The sequence below is a fragment of the Oratosquilla oratoria genome, chromosome 12 (assembly GCF_046742065.1).
Source record: "Oratosquilla oratoria isolate Oo_2021 chromosome 12, ASM4674206v1, whole genome shotgun sequence".
NCBI classification, from domain to species: Eukaryota; Metazoa; Arthropoda; class Malacostraca; order Stomatopoda; family Squillidae; genus Oratosquilla; species Oratosquilla oratoria.
In genome coordinates this window covers 63,403,529-63,426,021 of record NC_134788.1, presented here as the reverse complement: position 1 = coordinate 63,426,021, position 22,493 = coordinate 63,403,529, and the positions used below count along the sequence as shown (strand labels likewise).

The 22,493-nt window shown below is 39.4% G+C and overlaps 2 protein-coding genes across 2 annotated transcripts in view; one reads left to right on the top strand and one right to left on the bottom strand.

Moving 5' to 3' along the window:
- Positions 1-22,493, top strand: part of LOC143031926 (uncharacterized) — a 493,007-nt gene that overhangs the window by 313,340 nt on the left and 157,174 nt on the right. The window lies entirely within an intron of this gene.
- LOC143031923 (uncharacterized) overlaps positions 1-22,493 on the bottom strand; it is a 142,575-nt gene that overhangs the window by 2,376 nt on the left and 117,706 nt on the right. The window lies entirely within an intron of this gene.

The following is a 22,493-nucleotide window of genomic DNA, read 5'->3' as shown; positions in this document are numbered from 1 at the left end:
TGTTTATCAAGTGACCGAAATGTTAGAGTAAATTCACTTAGTGGTTAAAATATAAAATGGATGATGATGAAGGTAGACAAAAATATAATGAACCAACAAAGAAAAGACTAGAAGTAAACAGGGTTGAATCACCATCAGGTGTCATCCCAAGAGTTGGAACATGGAAACATCCAAGAGGAATCAAAGGTATGAAAATATTGCATTTTCAGGGTTCCCAAAAGAAAGTGGAATACTAGGTAGAGGTATAGATTTGGAAAGGGAAACAAGGTATACAAATATTCTAAATCAGGGAATTACAGAACTAATAAATGAAATTATAGATCTGAAAGCTGAATACAGGACAATGTATAAAGAAGTGAATGAGTTGAAAAAACAAAATGCTGAAACTAACAGGGAGCTTAATGATCTAAAAAAGGAATTAAACACAGTCAAAAGTGAGAATGAAAGAATGAAAAATGAAGATACTAACAAAAGTGAGGCTTTGAAAAAAGAAGTAAAAGAACAAATACAAGCGGTGACTGAGAAAATTGGAGAAACCATAAACGAGATAGATCTCCAAGAAATAAAAAATCAATGGAAAGTGGATCAGGAAAACCAAAAAATAACTTTTAAAGGTATTGAACACATGGAAAGAATGAGTGAAGAAAGAATAGTAAAAGAAGTGTGGAAGGCAGAGGTGGAAGGAGTGAATATGAGGGGGCATCCTAGGATGAGATGGATGGATGGGGTGAAAGGGGCATTACAAACGAGAGGAATGTCTGTGGAGGAAGGAAGGGGGAGGACAGAGGATAGGGGTGAATGGAGAGGGGTTGTGTATAGATGATGCTGTGATGCATGAGGAGGAGTGGGTGGGGGATGGGGGGTGAGGAAGTATGTATGAGAAAAAAGAAAAAAAAAAAAAAATGACGCAGCCCGAAAGGATTTCTCCCAGTCTTCTCCTATTCTGCATGAGGGGATAGAGAGGGGGGGTTGCCGAATTTATGAAGTGTATATGTCACCATACCCATGATGACCATTACCACACCACCACACCCGACTCCTTGGCGCCAGTCCATCCGTTCAATTGCTGAATAGACAGTCTAACAGCTCAGCACTTTCACGTCCGTCCCACCACCACTGGCACGCTACGGACATACAAACACACACACATAGTGGATACCACCAGACATAACACACGGAAACATTACATATTAACAAGCCACCCCCCTGGATATATAATTAGTAATTATTGTACAAGAGACCAGTAGGTAATAAATGCAGTTACCCCACCCATGTGAGACAACGGACTTTCATGAGATTATTGTGAACACCACGACCAAAGGCAACTCGAGAAATGATGACCTTATCACTTCCGGAGGTTAAAACTGGATCGCACCAGCCAACCAGGTCGGTTTTTGAGAGACATGCCCAGGTGTAACAGTGTAGTACGTGGTGACTCAGAAACTAAATGGTATTTTCTTGTGTATAAAGGAAATTGTGATGAAGTGCAACTTTTAATAAAGAAAAGGAAAAGGTGTGCTTTAGAGTTTATCTTGCCGCACTAAATCCTGCCTAATGTAGCCTCCTGGATGACGGGTCATCCCTGCTTCCTGTCCACTGCCATGGGTCAGAAGCAGTGTCCCAAGACACAGCACATCCACAGCAAGGCCGTTTCATAAATTTGGCGACCCCCCCTCTCCGTCCCCTCATGCAGAAAATAAGACGGGGAGAAATCTCTTCAGGCTGCGTCAATTTTTTCCATACATACTTCCTCACCCCCCATCCCCCACCCACTCATGCATCACAGCATCATCTATACACAACCCCTCTCCATTCATACCTATCCTCTGTCCTCTCCCGTCCTTCCTCCACAGACATTCCTCTCTTTTGTAATGCCCCTTTCACCCCATCCATCCTAGGATGCCCCCTCATATTCACTCCTTCCTCCTCTGCCTTCCATACTTCTTTTACTAATCTTTCTTCACTCATTCTTTCCATGAGGCCAAACCATCCTAATATCCTTTCATCAACCCTATCTCCCAACTCCCTTTCCACCCCTGTTCTCACCTCCTCATTTCTTACTCTATCCAGCCTAGTAACCCCTATCATACTTCGCAGACATTTCATCTCAAACACATTCAAACTCCTTCTCTCTTCCTCTCTCATGTTTCATGTTTCTGCCCCGTACATTGCTGTTGGTACAATCACTCATTCATATAACCTCCTCTCAGCATCCATTCCCAGATGTCTATTTGTCATTACATTTTTTAGTCCACCAAGGCATTTACTTGCTTCTCTCAATCTACATTCTACCTCCACCCCCACTCCTCCCTGTCCTGCCACATTCGCACCCAAATATCTAAAACTATCCACTTCCTCCAGTCTTTCACCCTTAATACTCACCTCCAGCCTGCTGTCACTCTCACCCCTTGTACATCTCATCACCTTACTTTTACCCACATTTATCTTCAGCTTCCTTCTTTCATACACCTTCTCAAACTCTGTCACTAACTTCCTCAATCCCTCCTCTGATCCTGCTACAAGCGCAGTGTCATCAGCAAACAACAACTGGCTCACCTCCCACTTTTCTCCATTTTCTTTCTAATTGCTTTATATTTTTCTCCATTTTCTCTCTAATTCCTTTATATTTTTTTGTGCTGGATGTCCATAGTGTCGCAGTGTACTCCAATCTTGGTCTTATCAGTGTGACTAATATGTCTTTTACCATTACTTCATTCAAGTAATCAAAAGCCACCTTTATTGATCTTAATCAATTGTAGGGTTCTCCGACTATTTTGTTTATGTACTTGTCTGGGGACATGTCTTTTTTAATTACTCCTAGATCCAATTTCATATTGTCATGATATTCTTTTTTAACTTTTTCCAAACTCTATTATACTATATTTCTTAGTGTTGAAGTTCACTTCCCACTTTTGGCTCCATTCCCAGACTTTGTCCAGGTCACTCTGTAGTGATTCAGTCTTTTTCTGTACTTACTTTCTTTAGTAGTTCTGCACTGTCTGCAAAGAAACTCATAACATGAGTTATTCATATAGCATGAGTTATTGTCCCTTCTCCCCTAGGAGGAAAATCCCTAAGGAGACTAATTTCCCCCATTTTGTCCCTACTTATCCTTTCCCCCCTGGGCTGTTTCTCCCCTTGTACCCTAAATGTCCCTAACAATTTTTTTTCTTTCTTTTCTTCTTTTTATTCTTTATTTAGATTGTGAAACATTGGTGGGCAAAAGAAAATGGAAATTAGGAAATGGTTGAAGATTAAATTGAATTGGTCATTATTATGTGGTTTGGCTTGTGAGTTAATTGGTCATTATTGTGTGGTTTGTCTTGTGAGTTAATTTTATTATTTACTATTTACCTGTTTATTGTTAAACTATACCTACACATTTATTTATTTATTATTATTTATATTATTTATTATTTTATTTTTTTATTCATTATATATTTTTTTGCATCCGACCTAGTTATGGACTAAAAGGTCTCTTGTCGGCATGCTCCGCCTTTGTAAACCTTTGGAACATTCTACACCTTCATCCATGACACTGCTTCTGACCCAGGGCGGTGGGCAAGGTGCAGGGATGACCCGTCATCCAAGAGGTGCTCAGATGAGAGGGAGGGTGGGAGGGTTGTGGAGTGTATTTAGGGATGAAATGGGTGGGAGTGTTTTTATGCCTTTCCCTTTTTGGCTACCTCCCTTGAAAGGGGGAAAAAGCCTTGGTATATGTATGTATGTACATATATATATAGCAAAAATTATCAGAGCTAATACTGAACCTTGTGGGATTCCATACACAACCATTCTCCATTCACCCCTATCTTCTGTCCTCTCCCATCTTTCCTCAACCGACATTCCCCTCTTTCCCAATGCCCCTTTTACCCCATCCATCCATCTCATCCTAGGCTGACCCCTCATGTTCACTCCTTCCACACCTATTTTACTAGTCCTTTACTTATTCTTTCCATGTGTCCAAACCATCCCAATACTCTTTAATCAACCCTATCTACCAACTCCCTTTCCGCCCTCATTCTCCTCATCACCTTATTTCTCACTCTATCTATCCTAGTAACCCCTATCATACTTCTCTGGTGCCTCATCTCAATACACATTCAGATTCCTCTCTTCCTCTCTTATGTTCCATGTTTCTGCCCCACAGTGTTGTCAATACAATCATTTCATTTCTTAGTTTGATCAATATTTGCCACTTACCCATTTCTTTTCCACCTTTTCCAAGCTTTGTCTCTTCTCTTTTGCCTCACTACATTTTTTGTTGTACCAGCATTTCATGTACACCTCTTCCTGTTTTTGTTCTGGTATGTATTTATCCATTCCTTCATTATAGATTTCTTTTAATATCGTCCATTTCTCTTCCATCTCTTTATCTTCATTAAAGAAGTTTTCCCAATTCACTTTTTGAAAGAATTTTCTGAGTTTCCCAAATTCCGTCTAGTTGTACATTAGCCTTCCTTTTTTGTGTTTCTCATTTCTTCACAAAGAAATTTCCTCTTTTAGTTCAAATTCAATTAGTATGTGGTCACCCTACCCAAATGGTCTTCTTCTATTCCATTTTATCCACAATTTCAAGCTCTGATGTAAAAGTTAAGTCTAGTCCCAAGAGTTCCTCATTATTTCTATATCTGGTATTCTCTTTTACCCAGCGAGTTACTGTGTATTCAATGGTCATGTCCAGTAGTATATTTCCCCAAAGGTCCTCTCCACCCTTCACTGTCATCTCCCAACATATTTCCTTAGAGTTAGTCACTCATAATTACTAAGTTTCTTCCTTTCAGTATTTCATTTAATGCATGCCTTGTGTCTTCCAACATATCATTATGTTATAAGTTACAGGGGAATAAGCCTACTATGTGTGTTATACAAAGTATACACAAGAATTCTAATGAAGTGGCTTAAACCATACACAAAACAGGAGTTGGGGGAATATTAGTGTGGATTTTGGTGAAACAGATCAACTATGGATCTTATTCACACAGTCCGACAACTAATGGAGAAATATTACGAATATGGTAGGACCCTATACCAGCTATTTGTAGATTTCAAACAAGAATTATGATAGTGTGCACTATCTACAGGAAATCTTATATAAGAATGATTTATTGAAATGGGACAATGGAAAAACAAGAGGACATGAAAAGAAACTTAAAAAAGATAGTTACAGAAGAGATCTGAAAAAAATAGCTTCCCACACAGTGATAGATACTTGGAACAAATTAGACAAAGAAGCAGTGTGTACAAACACTATTCAAGATTTTAAGAAAAAACTTGATGCTGAGAGATACAAAGATGGGTCACCATGAGCATAGCTCCTTTCCCATATAATACAACTAGGTAAATACAGACCATCAATGTGGCACATAATGGCAGAACTAAATAAGGCAGACAACCATTAGGGAGACCCAGGTACAGATGGATGGATGGAGTGAGGAAGGATGTGAACAGGGTGGCAGAGGATAGAACCATCTGGAGAGGCATAGTGAAAGTGGTGAAGGGCTGTCCAACCTGACAACCAACAGAGTAAGAGAGTAAGTTATGGAATCTCTTGATTTCATACAATATTTCTATACCTTGTTTCCCTTTCCAAATCTATACCTTTACCTAGTATTGCACTTTCTGTTGCAAACCCTGAAAATGCAATATTTTTGTACCTTTGATTCCTCTGAACCATTTCCATGTTGCAACTCTTTTTTGGGATGACACCTAATGGTGATGCAACCCTGCTTACATCTAGTCTTCTCTTCATTGGTTCACCATATTTTTGTCTATCTTCACCATCCTCCATTTTCAATTGTTACCACCAAGTGGATTTACCCTAATATATCTTTTTGGTAATTTGATAAACATACCTCCCATCCCAATATGATACCAACAAGCTAAAAGTGATCTGGACATTTAGGTCATATGACCTGCATCCAGTATCTATGCAAGATTATGTAAGTGAATATCAAAAAGGTTTTACTCCTAAGAATATCACAACCAGTTCATATCAAATTTAGAGTGAACTTCATAAATTCTTGATTTTTGTACTCTGGAAGACAAGATGGAGCCCCATCCCCATTAAGAATATAAGAACAATGTAAGCAAACAGGATGCATATGTTGATAAACAAAGAGTCTTGCCAGTCTCATTTATTCTCTAAATCACTACCAATGTTGATGTTAATTTGAGGTACTTACATATACTTAGAATAATAAGAGCTAGCCAGTGATCATATGGGTCAAAATTGCAGCTGCCAGACCAGCAAACATCTTCATGACATAAAAGTGTTTGCTCGTCTCAAATTTCTAAAAATTCATGCCAAAATAACTATTAATTTGCACTACTCATAAATGGGGTTCAAAATTCTCAATGATAAGAGCTAGCCAATGATAGAGGTAAGAATTGCAGATAAGAGACCTGGCCTAATCTATTCTAGCCCCTTGGTAAATATAAAGATGTTTTTTTTTTTTCTAACAGCTACTGACATTACTATTAGTTTGCAGGACTTATATCTGTGGTTCAGAATACATCAGAATGATACGAGATAGCCAATGGTACTATAGGTAATTGACGCTGTGAGACTGGCAAACATTTTCATAAATATCCACACTACCCTTACTAGGTATGTGTGAACCTGTGGACAGCGCTACCATTGTGAATGTAATGTTTACACCGCCATCTTTTGTGGCCCGTTTAAATGGGTATGCATCAGTTTGAATGCTTGTAGCATTCAGCACATTCACAGGATTATCAAATTGTCTTCTTGTTCTGGAAGTGTATACCCAGTTAAAAAAAAAAAAAATAATAGTCACCAATTTAAATACAAATTTGGCTACTATCCATTACAAATTAGTTTTTTGAGTAAAAATCTAACAATAAAGTGCCTATATATGAACATTTTAATGTAATATTCCTATTTTTTAGCCAGTTTTCTCCTGGAAATGAGCAACTGTAAGATTGTTGGTAATGTGACAGCTGTGCCTTAATGCATAACATGTAGGCATGTTCTCCGATACTTAGTCATGTTTGTTAACACATGATATAATGGAGATACTTTGAGTAGTAGTCATAGAGGGTGTTGTTCACAAATAATACTTACATTGTTATGGTATGAATTTTAAGATGTTGGACAGGCTATGCTATGCCTATTACATAGCCAGCTATGGATATGATAGCAAGTGTATGAAATAACTATTAATAATGTGGTCAGTATTCCATGTCATGAGCCATGTCCATGACCATGAGAAGTCTCAAGACATGAGCTGTTGAAATAAGGCTGTTTATTCAGATTATCATGATTATAGATAACATGATTAAACAAAATAACTCCTTTGAAAGTAAAAAGACTTTATTAATTTTTCTGTTTCAGTAAATTGGTGTAAAAAATAATTTGCCGATTTCAACGTAAATTTAAGTAAGGTCTTAAGATAGTTGCAGTATTGACTGGTTAGCGTACTGAGAGGCAATCTAAGGGTAAGGGCTAAGGCACCTATATATGCACTTTTAAATGTGATAGTAGTTCTTTTAGCTACAATACATTGATGGAACATGTTACAAGATAGGTGTTAGTAAGAATTGTATAAAAGGAAGGTCCTGCATTGTTGTTGACATGCTCAGGTGATGTGTTGACCCATAAAACTTTCATATGACAAGTTGCATGTCAATTGGGCCAGGGGTTTGGATTTTATTGATTAGCTGCCATGACAACATGAAAGGTGTTAGTAAGCATAGTATAAAAGGAAGGTTCTACATTGTTTTTGACATGCTCAGATGATTTGTTGACCCATGTAACCTTCACATGCCAAGTTGTATGTCAATTGGGCCTGGGGTTTGGATCTTATGGATGATTATCTCTAAATTGACAAAAGTTGCCATGGCAACATGATAGGTGTTAGTAAGAACGGTATAAAATGAAGGTCCTGCATCATTTTGACATGTTCAGATGATTTGTTAACCCATAAAACCTTCACATGCCAAGTTGCATGTCAATTGCGCTAGGGGTTTGGATTGTACTGATGATCATCTCTAAATTGACAACTTAATAGTTGCCATGAAAAGGCAAATTTGGTATGAGGGAGATGTTCCACATTGTTTTTGACATGCTCATGTAATTTGTTGACCATAAAGACTAGATATTGCAAATTTTAATAAAATTGGACCAGTGGTTTAGTTTATGTATTTCTTTACCAAAATCTTTACAAATTACCACCTTTAATTATAACCTTTTTTATGGTAAAGTCTTGCAAACAATTCGGTATAAAAAAAAAAAAATAATAATAATTAAAAAAAACTGTATCTCCCTGGAGAATGGTTGTATATGGATGATGTTGCATGAGGTGGAATGGGTGGGGGGATAGGTAGTATGTGTGAGCAAAATTTGATGCAGCCCGAAGGGATTTCTCCCCATCTTCTCCTTTTATGCATGGGGGGACAGAAAGGGGGGTCACCGATCTAATGAAGCAGCCTTGCTGTGGATGTGCTGTGCCTTGCGACACTGCCTCTGACCCAGGGCAATGGACAGGGTGCAGGGATGACCCATCATCCAGGAGGTGCTAAGATAAGAGGGAAGGTGGAGGGGAGTGGAGTGTATTTAGGGATGGAATGGGTGGGAATGATTTTCTGCTTTTTTCTTTTTGGCTACCTCCCTTGTAAGGGGGAAAAAACCTTGGTACATGTACATATGTATGTATTTAAGAAAATTAAAAAGTATTTTGTTTCTAATGAAATTGTCTTTCATATACAATAATAATCTAAGGGGTAAATTTTTTCTTCAAATTTTTGTGCCCATACCCATCATGAAAAGCTAAAATTTGTATAATGGAGATGTTCCACGTTGTTTTTGACATGCTCTGGTGATTTGTTGACCCATGAAACCCAAGTTTTCAAAATTTCAATAAAATTGGACCAGTGGTTTTAAGTTTATGTGAACTTCTTTACCAAAAACTTTACAAATTACCACCCTTAATTCTAACCTTTTGTTATAGTATAGTATAGTCTAGCCCAGGGGTTCCCAAAGTGGTCGATATCGACTCGCAAGGGTCGATGAGACCATCCAAGGGGTCAAAAGGGGGTCAGTACATTGCTAGGGGGTCGAAAAGGGGTCAGTAAATTACTATGGGTTTGAGAGGCAGTCCTTAAAATTAAATAGTTGGCATGAAATTATCATGTTCTCTTCCCGTACTGAAAGAGTGAGAATAATCAACCAAACAATATCTAAACTTAATGAAAAACCGTGCCAGTTCACTTGGAGTCAAAAATCCTTTCCATTCTGTGCATGTCGGAAGAATCTCACATACACACAACCACATCGTGAATGAACATCAAGATGACGAGCTTGTGTAATATTATTGGCTTAAATATCACTTATAGTAATATAATACAGAATATGTAATATTACTCTTAAAGCTAATGGTAAATTATGAATATTTATTTTAAAACATTTATGTTTATGTATATGTGAAAGTATCTGTATTATTATTGGAACACCATCGCCTTGATGAATGTTGCCATTTGGCCCTTTTATAACGGATCAAAATAAGAAATAAACAAATAGAATAAGTAAAATCCACAAACACGAAAACTGTGACTATGGTACTTTAGAATTACCATAAGTGATTTATGAGACCAAACAAGTTAAGAATTAAAACAATATATCAACAACAAAAATGATATTCATAATGATGATAATAACACTATTGATAACTAAAAATAATAATAATAATAATAATAATGATAACTAGGATAATAATAATGATGATAATAATAATTATAATGATAATAATAATAATAGCATTAATAACAATAACACCAATAATAATAATAAACTGATATAAATCGTGAATTGATAGTTTGGGGGTCTGTAGAAATTTTTAAACTTTACTAGGGGGTCGATGAGCTGAAAAGTCTGGCAATCCCTGGTCTAGCCAAAAACTCGGGATAAAAAAAATTATTAAATAAAAAAAATTGTATCTCCCTTATTTTTTAAGTTATTTCAAAAATTTAAAAAGTATTTTGTTTCTAATGAAATTGTCTTTCATATGCAAACAAGAATTTAAGAGTTAAAAAAATTTGTGCCTGTACCTACCATTGCTCAGAATGCCAAATGAGAATTGAAGAGTGGCAAATGCGAACTACTACGCATGCACTAAGCTATCTTACCACCATATCGCTGCATTTACGAAATGAAGAAGACACACTTGTTTCACCTGTAAAAAGCACAGCTACGAAAACAAACTCTATGAATAGCTGAAGGAGTGTAGCTCAATGCTTGACGGGTTATGGCGTCATATGTAAACAAATAAGGTGGAGGTGTAGGTTTTTTTTATATTTCCTCTACTTCTCTATTTATATTTTCTGTTCTGTTTTATATTTTATATCTAATATTTTTGTAGATCATATTTTGTATTTCCTATTTATTTATTTATTTGATGTATACATTTCTATTTTATATTTTCATTTCATATTTGTATTTGCTGTGACGAATGAGATGAGGAGGAGAACGGGGATGGAAAGGGAGTTGGGAGATAGGGTGGATGAAAGAGTATTGGGATGGTTGGAAGTATGGAAAGAATGAGTGAAGACAGACTAGTAAAAGAGGTGTGGAAGGAGTGAACATGAGGGGGTGACCTAGGATGAGATGGATGGATGAGGTAAAAGGGGCTTTGGAGAAGAGGGGAATGTCTGTTGGGAAAGAACAAGAGAGGACAGAAGATAGGGGTGAATGGAGAATGGCTGTATATGGATGATGTATGAGGTGGAATGGATGGGAGAAGGGGGTGAGGGAGTATGTGTGAGAAAATTTTGACGCAACCCGAAAGGATTTCTCCCCGTCTTCTCCTTTCATGCATGAGGTGACGGAGAGGGGGATCACCGATTTAATGAAGCGGCCTTGTTGTGGATGTGCTGTGTCTTGCGACACTGCTTCTGACCCAGGACATTGGACAAGATGCAGGGATGACCCGTCGTCCAGGAGGTGCCAAGATAAGAGTGAGGGAAGAAGGTGGACGGGAGTGAAGTGTGATAGGGTTGAAATGGGTGGGAGTGGTTTTTATGTGTTTTTTTGTTCTGCCTCCCTTATATGGGGAAAAAAGCTTTTGGTATATATGTATGTAAAGGATTACAAAGGCGGAGCATGCCGACAGGAGACCTTTTGGTCCATATCTAGGTCGGATGCGAAAAAATAATAATAAATGAATAAATAAAAAATATAATAATGTAAATAACAAATAAGATACATAAATAAATGCATAGGTATATTTAAATAATAAACAAACCAGTAAATAATAGCTAATAATAAATGAGAATCAAACAGACAAATGATAACAAATCAAAAACAAAAAATATCTGTGTATAAACCCGGACATGTTCCAGTGCATCTTGGTAAAGGCGAGATGAGAACGCATCATGGGTTTTACGCTGGTGTCACACTATGCGGCGGCACCGGATCCGGCGAGATTATGCTTGTAAGTTCAATTAGCTTAATATAATCACCTGGCGACAGCCAGAACTTGATATAACGACCACCACCTCCCCTGATTAAAATACTATCATAACATTTCGTGTCTAAGGACTCAAAAAAGGGAGACTTTGCTGTCGCCAATAACAAGCCGCAACATCGGCGCCGGACAGTGTGACACCAGCGGTACGTTTTACTCGGTGCCATTATTAACCTCCCACAGCCAATGGCGGGTGACGCACATCCTACTAACTGGTATCATATTTGAGTAAACGCGCTGGTAGGTTTGGTTGAAACGATCAGCTCAGTGCTTTGCAGCTCGAAGCAAAACAACCCTACCATTCAAAAACAAAGATTTAGTGCTCTAGACCATCGTCTGACGATCCTCATTGGGCCATGAACGATCATCGTTGAGCGATAATCGCACAAAGTAAAACGTACCTTAAAGGTGGGGGCCGCTGTCTTCGGTACAAGGTGGTACAATGGCATGTTTCTATTCCCTTCCTGGCATTATTTTTACGGTCATTGTTCCTTTGCGTGTGGCTCCCTTCTTCAGAAGACCACGCAACACTAGATTTACCGAAACGTCTCATTCTCTTTCTATACAATTATCTGTTGAAAGAGTCCATCACGACGCTCTCTCTTTCTTCCAACTGGAAGGTTCTGGATAACCGCACCCCCACCCCTCCCGCTTTTTTCAGGAGCAGCCCGGTAGCCCAGCCGTCTTGATTGATTAATTTGCAGTTTATGGTGCCTCAAGGATACCGATTTGAACTTATGAGCATGTGTATGTTTTTATGTTACTATTTTTTTTTTATTATTTCTATTTTCTATTTTCTGGGGTATTGGCTGTTTGTTATTGTGGCAAAGTAGCATGGAGTTGATACTTTAGGGTCTATATGGGGCACCCCTACGGACTAGAGTCACACATCCTTTTGTCTATGATAGACGAAAACTCTGTTCATAGAGAAATGATGACACTTTTATACTACGACTGTCCCTCCGTTATGCTGTCCCCCAGCCCCTTGCTGCTGTCCTGTTCCATTTCTCTGAGTATTCATTTTCTGTGGTGGGGGGAAAGAATACTGCCACCAAGTATTTCCACTTGGATCGTAAGAGGCGAGAAGAAAGGGACGGGGATTGGGACTAGGCATCCTTCTCCTTGTAGCCCCACAGGGGATATTCCCAAAAGAAAAAGTAAAGGCATAAGAGGGTCTAGGAGTTTTCCGACCAGCACCCTAAGGTTTGGGTCTTTTAATGTGCGTGGATGTGGTACAGATGATAGTAAAAGGGAAGAGATAGGTAGTATGTTTGTGAGAAGAAAGATGGATGTGTTGGCTTTGAGTGAATCTAAGTTGAAAGGGAAGGGTGAGTGTAAGTTTGGGAGTGTAAGTGGGAGGTTATCAGGAGTGAAGAGAGGGCAAGGGAGGGAAGGGGTGGCTATTCTAGTAAGTGAAGAGATAGGTAAACGTGTAGTGGAGTGGAAGGAGGTTTCCTCAAGGATAATGTGGATGAAGGTGAAACTGGGAAAGGAGATGTGGGTCTTTGTAAGTGCATATGGGCTTGGCAGTGAGAAGAGTGTAGAAGAAAGGGAGGCCTTTTGGATAGATTTAAATTAGTGCATAGAGGATTTAGGGAGAAATGTCAATGTAACAGTACTGGGAGACCTTAATGCTAGGGTAGGAAATGGTCCAATTGATGGAGTGAGTGGGAAATGTGGAGTTCCAGGAAAGAATCATAGTGGAGAGTTGATGGTGGAAATGTGTCTAGAGAGTTGATGATAGCAAATACAGTGTTTCGGAAGAAAGTCAAGCATAAGTACACATGGGAGAGGGTGGTGGATGGGAGGGTGGTAGACAGAGAGTTAATGGATTATGTAGTGGTAAATAGGATTATGATACGAAGAGTTAAGGATGTACATGTGCTAAGGGGAGAGGGTGGGGGGATATCAGATCATTTTTTGGTGGAAGGTAAGCTGAGAGTGGAGGATAGATGGAGAAAGAGGAGAGGGACAAAAGGTAGGGAGGTGCTTAGAGTGAACTTTTTAAATGAAAAGGAAAAGGAGGAGTACAAGAAGAAGCTGAATGAGAAGTGGGAGAGATTGAAGGATAGAGTAGAGCTAGGTGTGGAGGAGGAGTGGGGATGGTTGAAGGAGGGAGTCACAAAGTGTGCAAGGATGGTGTGTGGAACAAGAAGGACAGGAGGAAATAGAAGGAAGGGTAGTGAATGGTGGGATGAGGATCAAAGAAGGTTGTAGAAGACAAGAAGCGAGCTTTCACAGATTGGTTACAAAATAGGACGAGGGAGTCATATGAGAGGCACAAAGAAAAGAAAAGAGAAGTAAAGCACAAGGTAAAGCAGGCAAAGAGGAGAGCAGATATGAAGTGGGGTAAGAGTATGACGGAAAAAATTTAAAGTAATAAAAAGATGTTTTGGAAAGAAATTAAGAGAGAAAGAGGAGGCGAATCAAGTAGAGAAGAAAAGGTAAAAGGTGCAGATGGAGAGATGATAATGGAAGAGAAGGCAGTAAGGGGAAGGTGGGCAGAGTATTTTAAGGAGTTGCTATATGTGAAGGGGGATAGGGAGGGAAAGATAGTTGCAGTTGGAAATTCTAAGAAAATGACCGTGATGAGTGAGGAAAATGGAGGAGAAATAGGGAAGGATGAAGTGAAGGCAGTTGTTAAGATGATGAAAGCAGGTAAGGCACCTGGTCTGGATGGATGCCATGCAGAATGTCTAAAAAAAAAAAAAAAAAAAAAAAAAAGGAGGTACAGTAATGGTGGACTGGCTGGTGAGGTTATTCAATCTTTGCTGGAGAGAGGGTAGAGTGCCGGATGATTGGAGGTGTGCCTGTATAGTTCCACTTTACAAGGGAAAAGGGGACAAGTGTGAATGTAGTAGTTTCAGAGGGATTAGCTTGTTAAGTGTAGTTGGGAAGGCTTATGGGAGGGTCTTGATTGAGAGGATTAGGAGAGGAACAGAGGGAGTAATTGGTGAGGAACAGTGTGGATTTAGGATGGGTAGAGGTTGTGTAGATCAGATTTTTGTGGTAAGACAGATATGTGAGAAAGCTATAGGAAAGGGGAAGGATGTTTTTTGGGCTTTTATGAATCTGGAAAAGGCTTACGACAGGGTAGACAGGAAGACACTGTGGGAGGTTATGGGGATATATGGGATAGGAGGAAAGCTTCTAGGAGCTGTCAAGAGTTTTTACGAGAGTAGTAGAGCATGTGTCAGGATTAGAAATGGCGAGAGTGAGTGGTTCGAGGTAAAGGTGGGACTTCGTCAAGGATGCGTTATGTCACCCTGGCTGTTCAACTTATACATGGATGGGGTAGTGTGAGAGGTAAATGGAAGGGTGGTGGGTCAGGGATTGGAGATGGTCAAAGAAAATGGAGAAAAGTGGGAGGTGAGTCAGTTGTTGTTTACGGACGACACTGCGCTTGTAGCAGGATCGGAGGAGGGATAGAGGAAGTTGGTGACAGAGTTTGGGAGAGTGTGAAAGAAGAAAGCTGAAGATATATGTGGGCAAAAGTAAGGTGATGAGATGTACAAGGGGTGAAAGTGGCAGCATATTGGAAGTGAGCATTAAGGGAGAGCGACTGGAGGAAGTGGATAGCTTTAGATATTTGTGTGCAAATGTGGCAGGAAAAGGTGGAGTGGAGGTGGAGGTAGAATTAGATAGAGAGAAGTGAGTAAATGCCTTGGTGGATTAAAGAGTGTAATGAGGAATAGACATTTAGGAATGGATGCTAAGAGGAGACTGCATGAAGGAGTAATTGTGACAACAGCACTGTACGGGACAGAAACATGAAACATGAGATAGGAAGAGAGGAAGGAGTTTGAATGTGTTTGAGATGAGGTGTCTGAGAAGTATGGTAGGGGTTACTAGGCTGGATAGAGTGAGAAATGAGGAGGTGAGGAGGAGAACAGGGGTGGAAAGGGAACGGAGAGATAGGGTTGATGAAAGAGTATTAGGATGGTTGGGACAGATGGAAAGAATAAATGAAGAAAGACTAGTAAAAGAGGTATGGAAGGCAGATGTGGAGGGAGTGAACATGAGGGGACGTCCTAGAATGAGATGGATGGATGGGGTGAAAGGGGCTTTTGGGAAGAGGGGAATGTCTGTTGAGGAAGGACGGGAGAGGACAGAAGACGGGTGAATGGAGAATGGTTGTATATACAGTAGATGATGTGATGCATGAGGTGGAATGGGCGGGGGGATGGGGGGTGAGGTAGTATGTGTGAGCAAAATTTGACGCAGCCCGAACGGATTTCTCCCCATCTTCTTTTGTACATGCGGGGAGGGAAAGGGGAGAAGTCGTCGATTTAATGAAGCGGCCTTGCTATGGATGTGCTGTGCCTTGCGACATTGCCTCTGACCCAGGGCAGTGGACAGGGTGTAGGGATGACCCGTCATCCAGGAGGTGCTAAGATAAGATGAAGGGTGGAGGGGAGTGGAGTGTATTCAGGGATGAAATGGGTGGGAATGATTTTGTGCCTTTCCATTTTTGGCTACCTCCCTTGTAAGGGGGAAAAAGCCTTGGTATATGTATTTACATACAAATATATGTATATATATATATATATATATATACATATCTATATCTATATATCTATATATATATACATATATATATATATATATATATATATATATATATATATATATAAATCATAATATAGATAAGATAAAATGCATTAGTATAGTTCAATAATAAACAAATAGGTAAATGGTAAATAAAAAATTGACAAATGAATAATAATAAATGAAAGTCAAGCAAATAATAATAGACAAATAATAACAAATAATATAAAACAAATGGCTGGCATTACAGCATCGTCCTTAGGTGTTTATCTAAACGAATCTTAAAGTTTCGAAATAAACTACATTGCACAGCCTCACCAGGAAGTTTATTCCATTCATTAACTACACGGTTGGTGAAGTTGTTTCTACCCACTTCCAAATTAAATCTATTTCCTGACATTTTGAGACCATTATTTCTTGTCAGATTCTCATTCACTGTAAAAAATTTGTCACTTTTGATGTCAATTCTCTTTAGAATCTTAAAGACCTGTTTCAAGTCATCTCCGAGTATTTCTTTTTTTGGGAGGGGGGGAGATATTTATATGTTTTAGTCGATTTTCGTATGATTTATTTTTGATGTTTGGAATCAGCTTTGTGACTCGCCATTGTACTTTTTCCAATCTGTCAATGTCTTTAATGAGATTTGGTGACCATACGGAAACAGCATATTCCAAATGTGGACGAACTAACAATTTATTTAGTTTGTTAATGAGAGATGGACTTTTGAAGTTAAAAAAAAAAAAATCGTGCAATCAGTCCTAGAATATTATTTGCTTTCTCAGAGACTGAAATACACTGCTTAGATGATTTGAGATCGTTACTGATAATTACGCCGAGATCCTCTTCTTTTTACACTTTTGTTAACGAATATCCGAATAACATGTAATCATACATACTGTTATTTTTACCTATGTGCATTCACTTGCATTTACTTGTGTTAACTTTCATTGACCACTTTTCAGACCATTGCTGTAGTTTATCTAAATCTTTTTGAATGTCTAATTGGTTTAAGTGATCATTTGCCATTCCGCACAGATTTGTATCATCAGCAAATTTGGAGACAATAGGTTTTAGTCCGTGGTTTACATAGTTTACATGTACTCAGAGGTGGGCGTTCCAAACAAATGTTCGCGAACCTTTATCTGCGGATTTGTTCGGACCGACAAAATCCCGGATTCGGGTTCGGAGGTTCGGATTCGGACCGACGTCAAAAAAGATTCGGACTTCCGGGTTCGGAACGTCTTTTTTTCTCGCGAATCCGAACCTCCGTATCCTGAGAAAAAGTCGAAAAAAAAAAAAACGAAGACGACCAAACATTGGTTTTCAACTTTTCCGCGGCATACAGATGTGGTGACGCCTATGACCATTAGCATTGTGTTTTACTTTATCGCTTCTCTCTACTTCTATTTCAGTATGGGCGTGTAAGTGTGTGTGTGTGTGTGTCTCAAATGACCACTGCTCGAAATGTGCTCGATATGCAAACCTGTGTGACTGTGTGTAGTAATGTGAAACAAAGACTAGTAGTACTGCCTGGACTGCCCTTCTTTGAACTTGGAAATATACTCGTGGTGTTTAACTCGTTGCTTTATCTGTACAACACAGACTCGTCATGTTGTGACCACAGCTAGCTGCCAGCCAATCGGAACGCTTGTTAGTGACGCGCAGCCACCGCGCATGCGCCGGTGACTGCAGCAGCCAACCTGAGCGCTTGTTTAGTGTTTACAAATCTGCACAGTCTGCAGACTTTCTTGTCACCGCGTCCCGTAAGTTACGATTTAGTTAAAGTGCTACAATAGTCAGACATTCTTCAACCGTTGCACTGACAACACTCTGGAGAGGACACCCAAGGAGGCTAGACTACTCTACTCACATCACACTCACCGCTGACAATGGATAAGTACGTGACATCCACACCGAGGTCGAGAAACCCAAATGCTCAGTCTGATACACCAATGTCACGGTTCCAGGAGGGAGAGGGACCTCTACAGAGACTGGGACATTCTCAAGCCTTTCTTCAAGTGTGGTGTCGGCAGGGACGCCGGGTTTGCCCTCTGCGCCAAGAAAAATTGCACTGCGAGGCTGAAGCTTCAGAATGACACCAACAGCAACTTAAAGAAGCATTATGCCACCAAGCACCCTTTAGATAGTCCTGCCTTAAAAACAGCCTTAGATGGCAGCAGCAAACGTGGCCACTCTGCTTCTGGTGGTGGTCGGGATGCCAAAAGCCTCAGGCAGGGCTGTATTGAGGAGGCTATGGCTGAGAGGTTTGACCAGCAGAAGGCCCTTGACCTGTTTTATGAGGTAAGTTTTACTTTTAAAAGTTCTACTGTTTTAGTATGAAAATAATTTGATAAATTTATTAACTTTAATAAATAAAAATAATTTAAAACAAAAATTTAACTTCAAATACTCACACATCTTTTTTATGTTTCAGTGAATTATCCGCGACATGCTGCCCACCATAACAACAGAGTCAGAGGCGCTCAGGGCCTTCCTCTACTACCTGAACCCTCAGTTCAAGCTGCCGTCCAGGAAAAAGCTTGGCGACGACATCAAGCATATGAGCGCCAGGGCCAAAAATGAGCTCACCAAGATCATGTCCAAGCAGGACTACCTGGCCACCACTGCCGACAGCTGGTCGAGCCACAACCGGGCCTTCATAGGCTCCACAGTCTCGTGGTTGGACAAGGCCACCCTGGAGAGGACGACTGCAGTCTTGGGCATGGAGGAGGTGAAGGAGAGCCAGACAGCCGAGTACTTGGCGAGGTCCTTGAGCAAGCTGCATGAGGACTTCCGCATCAGCAGCAAGATCCTTTGCACGACCACAGACAATGACACAAACTATGTAAGTGCATTTGTCAACTTTGCACAAGAGGACGTCGTCATACAACCTGGCGAGGACAAGCCTGACGAGCCTCAGGTCATATCTATGGAGGAGGCCCTGGACCAGGCTGACGAAGCCGAGGTTAGCCTGCCTAAACACCAGAGGTGTGGTGCACACACTCTGAACCTCTTGGCGTCTGAGGATGTTTCCAAAGTGAGTATAATATATATATTTTTTAAATCTAATAAATTAATAATTTATAAATATCAAATAATTTATTGTTCTTTTGGTAAAAACTAAAAAAGATTTAAATTATTATTTATTATTTTCTAAATTGTGAATTGTAATAAAATATTAAATGATAAATATTCTTTTTTCAGGTCCCACAATGGAACCATGGTGGTAGGAATATCTTCAGAAGGTCGGCTGCCAAGGCACAGTCTTTGTGGAATGCCCAGGGCCGCCGAACTGTCGCAGCCAACGAGATAAAGGATGCTATGGGCAAAAAAATTAAAGTCCCTGGCGCGACGAGGTGGAACTCCAGCTATGACAGCTGTAATATGCTTTCTGGCCTGCTACAGGACCTGGACACCCGTAAAAAGATCAATGATCTCTGTACCAGCATGCGCCCCAACCCGATCCTCGCCTTTGTTGACGAGGACAACGAGGCCATCGCCGTGTACGTCAAAGTTATGGCCCCAGTTGCCAATGCTTTGGACAAAATGCAGTCAGACCAGCATGCCTACATGGGGAACTTCCTTCCCAACTTGATGGTGCTCCAGAGGGACTTGAACCTGCTTAGGGACGACAACAGCATCAAGCATGCCAAGCCCCTCGTCACCTACCTCCTGGAGACACAGGAGCACCATGGCAGAGACAAAAAGGGCTTCACTGAAAGGTAGATATTTTTTAATATTTTAATATGATATTATAATAATAATACAATATAATTATATGAATAATAAAATAATATAATATTTTATAGTAATTGAAATGAAAAAAAATAGTAATCATTAATCAATAATTAAATTAACTCATATCTTAATCTTTTCAGGTTTCAACACATGTTTGAGGACCAGGAGAAGCTCCTTGCGACTGCCTCCCACCCCAGGTTCCGTTTAAAGATGGTCAAGTACATATGCAGGACAAATCCTGACTTGTACAACCTGGTGAGGGACAAGATGGTGTCGGACCTTGTGGCCCAAATCAGGTCCAAGGAGGGGGATGTGGCCTCCGCCTCCAGCCAGCCCACCTCCAGGCCACAGTCTGTGGCCAGCCACACCAGCGAGCACGACGAGTTTGCCTTCCTTCTTGAGGACGAGGAGGAGCCTGTGGTGGTGGCCAACCTGGAGGAGGAGGTCGGCAAGGAAGTAGACACTTGGGGCGCCATTCTCGGCACAAGCATCATGAAGATCTCCCCGGCAAACTTCCCCAAGGAGCACAGGCAGCACTGGGTGAACTGTTTCATCAAGTATAACACTCCCCTGCCCTCGTCTGCCTCAGCTGAACGACTCTTCAGCTTCGGCTCGGACATTTTGAGGCCAAAGCGAGCCTCTCTGACCAATCTGAACTTTGAGAACCTGACCTTCATGAAGGGAAACTTGAAGTTGGTTAAGAGGGAGAGAGAAAGGACCGACAAGTTAGAGTGAATCTGTGAAGAGTAAAGAGTGAAGACTGAAGTGTTGTGAATTTTTGTTTTAAATGTTTTTACTGTTTTGTTTTGTGAACTTTTGTTTTTTACTTTTTACTGTCTTGTATTAATAATTTGTTTGTCTAGTAATAATTTGTTTAATAAATAATGTAGATATCTTAAAAAACACTTTTTTTAAACGGAAAGCTTTAAATTTAGATTCGGAGATTCGGAATGAGTAAAATTTAGGTTTGGAAATGTTCGGAAGGTATCGGAATTAAGGTTCGCTTTGCTATTTTTTAAAGATTCGGAGGTTCGCGGACAAATGTTCGTAATAAATGTTCGCACCGAAATTTTGAAAATCGGGTTTGCTATTCGGAGGTTCGGAACCCAAAACCCCGGCGAAGATTCGGGTTTGGATTCGGAACCCCCAAAAAAGGTTCGCGCGCCCACCTCTGCATGTACTATGAATTAAAGTGGCCCAAGAACGGAACCCTGAGGAATTCCACTTGTAGCAGTTTTCCATCTAGAAGTTTTGCTATTTAGAACAAATCTGTTTTTGATCATTCAATCAATTACTAGTCCAACTTAATAGGCTATCACTTATTCCGTGTGAAGCTAATTTAGTAAATAGTCTTTCGTGGGGGACGGTACCAAAAGCTTTTGCAAAGTCTAAGATATATTAAATTATATTTTTTTCTTTTGTCATAATTCGAGAGGAGTGTATTGTAGTATTTGAGTAAGTTAGTCACGCAAGAATGTTTCCATCTGAATCCATGCTGGCTATCAATTATCAAACAATTACTTTCTAAATGATGTTCTATAGCATCTCTGATAGTTTCCAACATTACTCCTATGATTGATGTCAAACTTATAGGCCTATAGTTATTTGGTTTCTTTTTGTCACATTTTTTATATGGGAATAACGTTAGCTAGTTTCCATTCTCTTGGAACATCTCTGGATACTATGGATTTCTTGAAAATAATTTCTAATGGAACAACAATCTCATTTTTCATTTACTTTAAGATTCTTGGATGCCATCAGGCCCTGATGTTTTATTAACTTTGAGTTTCTCGATATACCTTTTAATATTTTCTTTTGTTATATCAATCGTAGTAAGTTCACCCTAGACTTTTCACAGGTTTTAGTTTGGAGTTCACTTTAAGCTGTTTCATTTACGAATACTGAGCAAAATAGTTGTTTAAAATATCACACATTCTTTCATTTGAATTTTCAAGTTGACCATCAGCAGATAATAGTGGGCCAATGTGATTCCTAATAACCTTTTTTATCTCTAATGTAACTAGAATTCTCTGGGATTCTCTTTGGATTTATCAGCGATATTAATTTCATATTGTTGTTGTTTTCTTTTCTTTTTTATTTCTCTGTAATATCACATAACTTTGGTAGTCATTAAGTGCACCCTAGCACTTGTATTCCTTGTAAGCCTGTTTCTTTTTAGCAATACTTTTTTCAGTTTCTTTGTCAAGCCATTTTGGGCAAGCTTGATTTGGGAGGCATCTGTCCTTAAACAAGATGTATGTATGAATCATCTTAGTAAGCATATTTTGAAACATTACCCACATCTGATCTACAGTTCCTTCACTTAATTTTTCCTCCCAATCTGTAAACTGAAGCTCCTGACATAGTCCTATGAACTGAGCTTTACTGAAATCGGTTATTTTAGAAACACAAGTATATATTCTAGTTTTTTCAGCATTTGAATCTAAGTTGTGATTGCTACTTGCAATAGTTTCACCAACTTCTATATCAGTTATTATGATTTCATGGCTAGTGATCAATAGATCATGTAAATTTCCATGTAATATTTTTATTGTGCATTAGAAATACCTCCTAAATTTGGCCTTCCATAAACAAGATAAATGATTAGGGATATATATATATATATTTGCACCAATTTTCTATTTCATGAGTCCTTTGTGTGACAATGACAGACCTGACAGAAATATTTAATATGTATTTTACATTCATGAGATTAATAACATG